Source organism: Carettochelys insculpta, chromosome 3 (genome assembly GCF_033958435.1).
Source record: "Carettochelys insculpta isolate YL-2023 chromosome 3, ASM3395843v1, whole genome shotgun sequence".
Classification (NCBI taxonomy): Eukaryota; Metazoa; Chordata; order Testudines; family Carettochelyidae; genus Carettochelys; species Carettochelys insculpta.
In genome coordinates, this window is record NC_134139.1 from 189,429,853 (window position 1) to 189,441,363 (window position 11,511).

At 46.5% G+C, this 11,511-nt stretch overlaps 1 long non-coding RNA gene across 2 annotated transcripts; it reads right to left on the minus strand.

The window, feature by feature from the left end:
- Nucleotides 1–2,062: 2,062 nt before the first annotated feature.
- Nucleotides 2,063–9,653, minus strand: LOC142010588 (uncharacterized). 2 transcript variants are annotated; one of them, XR_012644839.1, is made up of 4 exons: nt 9,437–9,447; nt 6,760–6,829; nt 5,575–5,777; nt 2,063–5,053 (listed from the first exon to the last, which is right to left on the minus strand). It is a non-coding gene; the product is annotated as an uncharacterized LOC142010588 (long non-coding RNA). The 2 variants fall into 2 exon arrangements; XR_012644840.1 differs by lacking the exon at nt 6,760–6,829 and having other exon boundaries at nt 9,437–9,653.
- Between the last annotated feature and the right edge of the window lie 1,858 nt (nt 9,654–11,511).

Here is an 11,511-nt window from a genome sequence, read left to right on the forward strand (position 1 = left end):
CCTGCTGGGAGCAGGCAAAGCCAGGAGGTTTTGTCTATTGTAAACAACATGTTGTTGCAGAGTCACAATTTATGATATCACCCAGTGTAAGAACTGTGGTGTCTCAACAATGCTTGAAGCTTTGGGGTGGGGGTGGGGGTACAGGGCAGTCATCATTACTAGGTAAGGTATGGATTACAGAGGGCCCCCCCCAAAGCACTGTGTGGGTGAAAAAAGGGGTGGTATAGTGGTTGAACTGGCTGGAAGGAAGGAAGGAAGGAAGGAAGGAAGGAAGGAAGGAAGGAAGGAAGGAAGGAAGGAAGGAAGGAAGGAAGGAAGGAAGGAAGGAAGGAAGGAAGGAAGGAAGGAAGGAAGGAAGGAAGGAAGGAAGGAAGGAAGTCTTTTAGCTATACACTTGTAAAAATGGTTTGACTAGGTCTTCACACACTGTTCACAGATAGACCTAAAAATGGGTCTATAGTTGTTCTGTGTGAATCCCCCTTAATGGATACTGAGACATTGTGGGTAGGCCCTGAGCTGAATGCCACTAGCTGTGTCTACACGTGCACACTACTTCGAAGTAGCGGCACTAACTTCGAAATAGCACCCGTCACGGCAACACGCGTCGGGTGCTATTTCGAAGTTAACTTCAATGTTAGGTGGCGAGACGTCGAAGCCGCTAACCCCATGAGGGGATAGGAATAGCGCCCTACTTCGACGTTCAATGTCGAAGTAGGGACTGTGTAGTCGTTGCGTGTCCCGCAACTTCGAAATAGCGGGGTCCGCCATGGCGGCCATCAGCTGAGGGGTTGAGAGACGCTCTCTCTCCAGCCCCTGCGGGGCTCTATGGTCACCGTGGGCAGCAGCCCTTAGCCCAGGGCTTCTGGCTGCTGCTGCGGCAGCTGGGTATCCATGCTGCAGGCACAGGGTCTGCAACCAGTTGTCGGCTCTGTGTATCTTGTGTTGTTTAGTGCAACTGTGTCTGGGAGGGGCCCTTTAAGGGAGCGGCTGGCTGTTGAGTCCGCCCTGTGACCCTGTCTGCAGCTGTGCCTGGCACCCTTATTTCGATGTGTGCTACTTTGGTGTGTAGACGTTCCCTCGCAGCACCTATTTCGACGTTGTGCTGCGCAACGTCGAAGTTGAACATCGACGTTGCCAGCCCTGGAGGACGTGTAGACGTTATTCATCGAAATAGCCTATTTCGATGTCGCTACATCGAAATAAGCTATTTCGATGTAGGCTTCACGTGTAGACGTAGCCACTATGAGCTGAAATCACAAGGTTTTACCTACAACAAAACAGCAGTGGATGGATGGTGTGACCAACAGCTGGCTGGTAGGAGGAGCAGTGCATGGACAGTAGGTGGAGCAGTGGAGAGACAGATGGATGGCAGGACCAGTGGATGGCCAGTAGGAGGAACAGCAGATGGATGGACAACCGTGACCGGCAGATGGATGGTAGGAGGAGCAGACAGCCAGTGGGGCAGCTGGCAGGGAGCAAGAAGAACGCTGGACCAGTATAAGGGGCCATTGCCTCAGGTTCAATGAGGAAATGCATCAGGGTGATGTGTCAGGGCCTGCATGGACTGGACTGGGTTGTAAGTGGGGCATTGGAAGTGGGGATACAAAGAAAGTTTGGGTGTGTGGATTGCCTTAGACCGGTGAGCCTGAGAGGCCAAGGATATTGCTCAATCCATTTGAGCCAGGACAGTTACCTGAGGGTTGGTTGTGAACTCTGGGTGGTGGTATTTTCCCAAGCTTATGCCAATTGACTTTTCTGCCTCTTTCATTAGAAGTTTCTTTGCTACACTGTGTGCTTGCGAGTGGGGAAGCATTACCTCTCTGAGGCGTCCAGGGGTGTGTGAATTTCCCAGGCTACTGGGTTGGGGGGCTCAAGCTGGTTCTGTGTGAGATGGGTGAAAAAGAACTCCTAGAGGTTGAATCCAGCCCCGGGTTGCTGCCGACTCCTGCCAGCAGAAGGGTTACACAGGATTCTCCTGTGAGATTATCAATTTGATCTAAATGTGGGCCATATAAACAGACAGCTACTGTTGACCAATATTCAGTACTTTGGTTGAAGATTACATTTTTAATCATAGAAGCTATAGAATGAGAAACAGAGGGGATATGATGGCTCTCTCCAGAGACCCAAAGGAGGTAAACAGCAGGCAGTATGAACAACTATTAAAACTGAAGGGCACAAGAACAAATGGGTATAAATTGTTTATAAATAAATTTAGATTGGAAATTACAAGGCTACTAACCATAGAATACTAGACCTGGAAGGGACCTCAAGAGATCATCAAGTCCAATCCCCTGCATGGATAGTAGGATCAAACACCATCTCTATCATCTGTGTTAGATATTTATCCAACAAGTTCTTAAATATCTCCAGTGATGGAGATTCCACCTTAGGCAATTTATTACAGTAGTTAACCACCCTGCCAGGAATTTTTTCAATGTTCAACTGAAACCTCCCTTGCTGCAATTTAAGCCCATTGCTTCTTGTCTTATCAGAGGCTAAAGAGAATAATTTTTCTCCCTTCTCCTCTTCCCTCCTCCTTGTAACACCCTTTTAGGTTCCAGCAGAGGAGTAAGGTTCCAGAAAAGCCATCCAACAGCAGTCATGGGGGCAAACCACCTAACTAATTTTGATGAGGCCTGATAAATGTATGAGTGGGATTACAGGACAAAGGTGTCTGTAAGTGCAGGGGACTGGATTTCACAACCCAGGAGATCTCTTCTGGCCCTTGCAACCACCTTTTCTCTAGCAGTGGGCTTGTCTACACTATCACCCTCCTTCGAAGGAAGGATGGTAGTTAGGGTGTTGGGAGTTTACTAATGAAGTGCTGCGCTGCATTTGCAGCACTTCATTAAGCAAATTCTCCCCCCACCCCCCGAAGTTTAAACTTCGAAGTACCAGTTTGCGTCTAGCCGCAGCTCACCCACCGGTACTTCATTAGTAAACTCCCAACACCCTACTTACCATCCTTCCTTTGAAGGAGGTGGGTAGTGTAGACACAGCCAGTGGGTTTTCTAATTCCTATTAATCATGGTTATTATGGTAGTGCCTAAGGGCCAACCAAGAACAGAGACCTACTGTGCTGGGTGCTGTGCACAGACTCAGAGTAACTCAGGGTGATCCCTGCCTGGAAGAGCTTACAATCTAATCAGACAAGACAGACACAGATTGGGAGAAATGGATGTAATACGGAAGCCAAGTGAACAACATGATGGCAGCAAATGGCCTTTTAGTTCCACAGTAGTTTTTGTTCAGGGAAACAGAAAGGCGATGGCAGAGAGGGGTTAGTTAAATGGAAAGAAAAGAGAAGGGGCCAGGGGATGGGGCAGGAGAGAAGGGACATGAGAAGAGACAGTGAAGGACAGGGCAGGAGCAAGCAGCAAGTCAGCAGAGAGCAGAGAAAGTCCAGGCCACTGTAAAAAATGCATTGAAGTGCTCAGTGCTATATCTGTGCACTTGACTCAGGTGCTGGGGATCTCACAGCTTCTCTTACTCTATAGTCATTCTGGCTAGTTACTGTCTGCTGATGCTAGTGTGAGTGGAAAGACACAGAATCCCATTTGCTCATCTACGGACTTGCCAACCACTTGATCTTGTCTTGTGGAACACGGTAATGTGGAGCCCGTGAGGTGCTGAATCTAGTGCGCGGGTAAGGCGGCGTCTTATTTCAGTTGCTAAAACCCGAGTGAGGGGAATAGTTGGATTCCACGCGGGATAAGGGAGAGGTTGAAATAACGGCAAAGAACAAAACATGAGCAGGAGGAGATGCGGCCGAACAGCGGAAGAAAACGGAATAGTCACACTGGGTCTGGTTGCTCTGTACATATATGATCATGCTCTAGATCAGGAGCCGGCAACCTGTGGCTCAGCAGCCGCATGAGGCTCTTTAAGGAGTCAGTTACAGTTCTGGGTGCTGCCGCCGCTGACTTCTCTTGTGGCTCCTGACCCTGCCGGTGCTGAACCAATGGAACTAGACTGAACTGGCCAGGAGGCGGGATGGATCCGGCTGTTAAACTAATTCAATTTAGTTCAGTTGTTTCAGTGGCGGCAGGGTAGGGACCACCTGCGCTGCAGGTGAGGGAAGTGAGCAGGAGAGCTGGGGGGAAGCGGGTGGCTGAGTCAGCCCCGGCTGGAGCCCTGCAGAGAGGGAGGAGGAAGTGGGGGGGAAGGTGGTGGCTGCAGAGCAGCAGCAGCAGCCTGTAGAGCTTGTGGGGGGAGGGATAGCTCAGTGGCTTGAGCATTAACCTGCCAAACCCTGGGTAGTGAGCTCAGCCCTTGAGGGGGCCAGTTAGGAAACTGGGGAAATAGATTTAAAAAAAAGGGAGGAGTGCTTGGCCCTGCCAGCCCGGCAAGGGACTGGACTCCATGACCTCCAGAGGTTCCTTCCAGCTCTGTGAGGTGCATGTGTCTGAGGTAGGTTAATCCTGGGGATGAGGGGGGGACAGATCTGAGGCTGAGAGGGGTCAATCCTGGGGCAAGGCACATGGGTTTATGGGCCAAAGGGGAGGGAGTGGAGGGGGGATGTGAAACAGGCACAGCATTTTCCTTGTCCTCATTTGCTCTCCCATCCAGGGGTGAAAGTAACTTAAACTTTCTAACTGGTACAAATCATTGTGCAGGCACTATTCTTAAAATAGAGGTTACAGAAAACACAGTTCAACGTTACTTATTAAGGACCGTCTCATATTCACATGCACTGCAGCTCTGAAAGTATTGTTTTGGTAGATGCAAAAATGGCTCTTCTCACTATTTTGATTGCAGACCCTTGCTCTGGATGATTGTGCAGGTCTGAGGTCAGCAGCCATCGAGTGCTTTCTCCACCTGGAGGTTGTGCTCCTGAGCTGTATGTCTAACTTCTCACCAGTGAGAATGCTCTCATTGCTGGGGATTTGCAGTTAGCACCTGAAAAAGAGCACTGTGGATTTATCATTTCAGACCATCTGTTGGTTTGGATCACTGCCCGCTTCTTGCAGATATATTTGTTTTGGGTCTTTTCCCTCCGCAGTCATAGCCAAGGCCTTGGCGATCTCAGCTGTTTTTTTTCCTTTTTTGTCTACTTGCAAAAACAATAAAACAATAAAATTAAAGAGGAAACAGACAAGTGAGTGGACAAGGCTTCCCCCCCTCCTTTGTATCTGAATTGATTTTTATCTGAATAGTTGATCAGATATTTTGAGAAATTTGTGTAGGGGGAAAAAGACTTTCTGAATGATGGCTACAGAATTAGTAGAACTGGAAACTGCAGTCTGCTTTATCATATGTATTATTTTTGCTGTGTCTGTCCGTCTGTCTGTCTGGGCAAAGTTCTGTTATGTTCCCCCCTCCCCAACCCCAACCCTCACACTGTGCCAGTCCTAGCCCCTCCCCCGGCCAGTGTGGGGCTCAGCCCATTCCCCAGATGGAGCGCCCCCTGCCCTGTGCCAGCCCCAGCCCCTCCTTGGTCAGTGCAGGGCCCAGCCCAGCTCCCCAACAGAGCTCTCACCACACTGTACCAAGCCCTCCGCAACCCAACAGAGCCCTCCCTTCCACCATGCCAGCCCCAGCCCCCACAAATGGAGCCCCTCCTGCACGTGCCAGCTCCAGCTCCTCCTCCAGCCAGCGTGGGGCCCGGCCCATACACTTTGGATGTGTATTACAACAGGTGTCTGTCTAGAACTTTCTTCCAGCCCAACTTCCACTTGCAACCAGGGCTGCAACCAGGCCTCTTTTGTATCTAGCAGGCCCAGGACCTGGAGGTTGCCAGATATTCAAATACTCTGGACAATAGCAAGGCATACCTACCAACGCAGAACAAGAAAAACAAGATTAGGTATTAAGAAACAAACAAAATGTATGCAGAGTACTTTATTTACCAACAACAATAGCACTGTAAACTGTAAACTTATACTGTATGTGCTGTATTTATTTATATTTACTTCCGCTGCACTGTACTTATGGAGAATGTCACTAAAATTTACTCATGGTTAAAATGCTGGTTATTTGAGAGTTCTGGATGATACAGTGCCACGTAGGAAAGAGTTTACTGTATATGTGATTTTGCAGGTGACACAAGTTTAAGTTGTTTCTCTACCATCTTCTTATGTAACCATTGGTGAGCCCTTTAGTCTCTCGGTGCTTCAGTTTCCCCTCTAAACCGGAGATAAGAGCCCTACTTTGCAATGTGAGATTAAATGCCTTCAAGATTGTGACGTGCCCAGATATCCCCATTATGAGTGCTACAAACGGCATGGCAGGGCTATGGAGGTGCCCTACTCATGCCCACCAGTCAACATGAGTTACAGCCCCACTCCTGAAGAAAGGAATCTAACAGTGATTACTATTACTGTTTGTATTACTGGAGCCACTACTGGCCCCCAAGTCAGACAGCAGAGCTCCCTTGTACTGTACACACACAGAATGAAAAGAAAGTCCCTTCCCCAAAAGGTCACTCTCTAGGGCTATGTCTACACGGCGGGTGCTATTTCAGAATACAGCAGTATCCCGAAATAGCTGCCCCTGTCTAAGAAACACACCCGCTTTCTCAAAACAGTTTTCGAGATAATGGACCTGCTAATCTGACATCCCTGTGCACCTCATTGCAGTAGGAGTACAGGGATGCCTCAAAACAGTGCTTATTTCAGCACATGTTGCTGTTTAGACAATATTGCATGCCGAAATAGCCTATTTTGAGGTTAGGCTGTCATGTAGACCTGTCCTAAGTGAACAGAGTTATCCACAGCCTGCTTTGAATTTTAGAGTCTCCTTGTGAGGCAGGGCTACCTGGGCTTCTCCAGAATCCTTTCTCTCCTTCCACTCTCCCTTCATCTTATTTAGGATCCAACACATTGATCTGAAACAAGTTTGCAAAGGGTTAGCTTCATTTTCTCTCTGGCAGAGTGAGCTCAAAAGATATACCTACCTCCGAACAGCACAGTGAATCCTAATGAAATGCCTGTGAAATACTGAATGAAGTACTAAGTATTAAAGCCACCAGTAGCAGAGGTGGGAAGCAACTGCTGGTATTAGGAATTCCCAGCTCTGCACACACTCCTCTAGATCACACAGGCTGAAGGGGGCTGCCACCACTTTTGACACTTCATGTCAAGCGACAGGGTCACACGCTTCTGAACTCACAAACACTCACATTTTTATTGAGCAATCTTCTGCCTCACCAGCTCTAGTAGAGCAGAATTATGTGCTTTTGTCTTCATTTACTAAGCGAATGGAATCTTTCCCTTATTCTCCCAATTCTGTTTCCTTCCCACTTAACCACAGACAATTCCAAACATCTGTGGGATGTGAAGAAAAACCCGTAACGTGAATAAATGCAAGGCCAGAGGAAGGAGAACAGAGGCTCAGAATGTTTGACAACCCCTTCCCTAAACAAATATACGTTATGCAGCACTTATGTTTTGGCTTTAAAAAGAGGGAATGGGGGGTTCCCCAGCACATGGTCATCATGAGATCATTCTCTATTTAAAACCCCCATCTGGAATTTGAGGAAGGACTGCAAATCACAAGGTTAATCTTTTATCCTGTATGAGTCATTCTTTCAATGCGGTGTTTCCTGCATTCAAAAAGCAAACCAGACATGTCATAGCTGTTTGTGCTGGCTGGGAACAGAACATTAACTAAAGACAGCTTGGTGATGTCATTTCGGAACCCAAAAGTACAATCCATCTGTTTTAGGATGCATCTGAGCAGAAAACCACCCTAGCTACAGCAGTTAATATGCTACTCTAGAATAAACAAACCTTCCTGCAGCATTCACAGGACACATTCTCAGACAGCAAATGATTTTAAGGCTATGCAATATATAAAGCGCTGAGCCCAAATCATTGATGTAAATAAGAAAAGTAAATGGAAATCAGCAGACAAGATACTCAGTAACTGAAATTAACCTAGCTGCATGCAACCCCAACTGATGATCAAACATGATATTAGTGAAATTATACTGGTATAAAGCTGGTGAAAGCAAAAGGAACCCACTCTCTCTGTTGGTGACAATAGCAACCAGCAACATATGGTCAAAGCAATCAATTCCAGCACAGCTTCAATTTTCAAGCTATGTAAATATCTTCGCACCTGTTCATCTCATGAAAGAACTGCCACTAAATGTTAATTTATTTGGGTGGAAAAAGCTGTAAGGCTACATCTGCATGACAGCCCTATTTCAAAATAATATATTTCAAAAATTTTGGGGAAAAAGGGGCCTCCGGCAGAAGGACTTCCTTCCAGAAGCTCCCCGGGGGCTGCACTTCTACACGGTGTTTTGGAGTCTGGAAGAACGATCTTCCGGACTCCAAATCACATGGCCGTATGCTAATGAGGCATGGAGAATTTGCATCCATGCTTCATTAGCATATTTCGGCTGTGTACTACCATGCAACTTTCGAAGAAAGTGGCCTGTGTAGAAACGGTCAAAGAGTGGGGGACTGTGCAGACGCTCTCTTTTAAAAGAGCCAGATCACTCTTTTGATCTGCTTTTTGTGTGTGGACGCACTCTTTCGAAAGAAGCTCTTTTGGAAAAGATCTCTGTAGTGTAGACATAGCCCAAGTGAAGACTGCCGTTTGCAGACCATGCCAGTATTCAATATGCAAGGAAGAGTCCCGCCCGTGGAGTGCACAACTTACTGTTTGCGCTGAACTGTGTGGGTGTGGCATACAGGCAGCATAAAATATTGGAGCAGTTTGTGGACAGTTGAAACCCAGAGTATGTTCTTTGGTGTCAGTGGAGTTTCTCATGATTTGCACAGAGTGCTAACTTGCATGTCATTTTATACGTGTACAATGGGATTTCAAAAATCCTATGACTTAACTCTTCTCCCATTGAAATCAATGGTAAAACTCCACATGACTTCAGTAGGAGAGGAATTAGACAAAAACAGAGCAAACTTGAAATTGCCACCCATACTATCTACTGCATGCATATGTAGAAGAACATGGTCACCTAAGACACATTTTTAGGTTGCATTACATGACAAGAAGATTGTGTAATCTTAAGTCTAACTACTTGTGAAGTTCCATAGCATCTAAGTCTAGGCCTCTTGATCACAGTATAAAATGAAACAATAATGCACAGAAAATCACAAGGAATCCACTGGAGAGCAAATCATTCTCACTCAAAACCAACCAGAACACTGAGCAGCAAACTGTAATTCTGTATCAAATGTCTGATGAATATGACCGCATACTTACCTCAGTTACAATGCCCCAACTTCCCACAGGTAGTGTGATACAGTCACTAGAAAGGAAGCCTTGTCTTATGGTTAAGGCACCATGCTGGGACTCAAGAGAGCTAGATTCCATTCTTTGTTGCCCACAGACTTCCTGTGCAATTTAGCGCAACTCACTTTGTGAGCATGTGGCACTGATGCTGCTAAACAATACCAGATGACAGCATTGCAATTGGTTGTTTCAGATTACCTGCAAATCACCAGCACAAGTGCACACTTACCCTTACCGGTGTGCTTCAGATCCGGCCTGGAAGGGTAATTTCCCCAGGGTGAAAGTGTAATTCAGTCTCTCTGCCCATTCAGTTCATGACTGCCTTGCTCAGATTTCCAGTAGAGTAAACACTTGATTTGACAGACTAATCAGGGGGAAGGGGCGTCTATTGATGCCGAAAGTCTGTTATATCAGAATGGTTATACTGCATGATGATGTACTGACCTTCCCAGCCCATCTCTCACTCCTGTCCTCTGCCCCCCTCTTCCCTTCCCCGCCTCCTGCCCCGTTCTTCCCCTCACAACTCCCTTTCCCTCTCCCAATTACCAGGAGAGGAGCAAAATGCCGGCCTGGATCCTTCCACCTCCTGCAGCTCTCAGAGCTGTGGCTCCTCCAGCCCCTGGCTCCGAGCTGCCCATGCGAAGGTAGAGCGTGGCTGACCCTAGCCTGCCAGTGGGCAGCAGCCCTGACACCACAGCTGCTGCTCAGCGCCTTGCAGACAGTAGCAGCCGGGCAGCGACACGCTCCGCGCACACAGGGCTGGGGAGGAGAGCTCCTGCACCCTGCTGCAGCCTCTGGCCCCGGTGACCCTCCAGTCTTAGATACTCCAGCAGCTCCTCCAGCCCTGATGGTGGCTCTGGTAAGTCTCTGGCATTTATGGGGGGTGGGGGCCTGGGTGCTGTCAGATAGCGTCCGTCATTTCCAAAGTCCATATATCAGGGTCTGTTAAATCAACGGGTTACAGTATGTGTTGTTAAAGTAGGTTTGTTGTCCCCTGGAAGCTGGACTGAGACCATGGGGGTAAAACATAGAATCATCAGATACGGAAAAGACCTACTGGGCGATCTACTGTCTCTGAAGGATCGTTCCTTACCATCTATTTTCTAATGACTTCATATATTCCTTCTTTCTTCTTCCACCATTTTCTTAGGAGACTGTTCCAAGGTCACAAATTTCCTTCTGTTATTTTTGTGTAAATGTTCCTTTTTCTCATTTTTCATCCGATTACTCTGTATAATATAAACATAACAATCTCATTGTACTGTACTAAATGTGCCTTCTTGCTGACTGCTTGCGCCAATGGAGTAGATTTTAGTAAAACTACAAAACTACATCTTTTGAAACTGTAAATCATCTCTATTTATAAGCAAATAAAGGCAAAACTATTGACCCGCCTATGTTACATCACTGTGGTATTTTTGGGAGGCTTCAGTAGTTCAGTCATTGCTGAGCTAACTTTACAATAATGCTAGTCTGGGTGTGTTAGTATCCTCTTTTGTTGGTTCCGTTTCTTGCAGATGTCCTGAACAATTTGTTCCTTAGTTGTTTTGCTTGGTGTTTTTCTTGATCAGAAAGGGTGATTGGCGGTTGAGATTTGTCTGTTACTGGCTTAGCCTTTCTAAAACAAACTGTTGATGCACTGTGCAGCATGGTCAGAGGACAAGCTGCACTGCATTATGGGAAATGTATTCCTGTGAGGAGCCAGACCAGAAGAGAAAATGGAACACCAATACGCAATTCCGTTAGACAATGAGCTAATCAAAAAATTAACATTACTGTTTGTTTACCAGCTTTGCAACTAAATGTTCTGGGTCAGTTCAAAAATCTAAATATTTTTATTCACGTTGAATTGATCTGAAATGAAATATAGTTCATTTTCCCAATAGAAAAAACAAACATTTAATGCAAAGTCAGAATTTTGTCACATAAACTGCATTTTCAGTTGAGAAATCTTTCTGATGGAAAATTTCTGATCAGCTCGCCTTGTAAGCTCTTCAGCACAAGGACCACCTTTGACTATATGAACGTGTGACTCCACACACGATGGAGGCGGGATCTCTGTTTGGGCCCCTAGCAACTAATGTGGTATAAGTGATGATAATAATGACCCATAGACTTTAAAGTCAGAATGGACCAGTGTGATCATTCAGTCTGATCTCCTGCACGTCAGAGTCCACAAAATTTCATCCACCTACTCTCAGGCCAGGTCTATACTAGGCCTGAAAGTCAATTTCAGATATTCTATTCTGGCTATGGAAATTGCATAGCTAGAATTGCTGTATCAGAAATTGACTTTTGTGACTG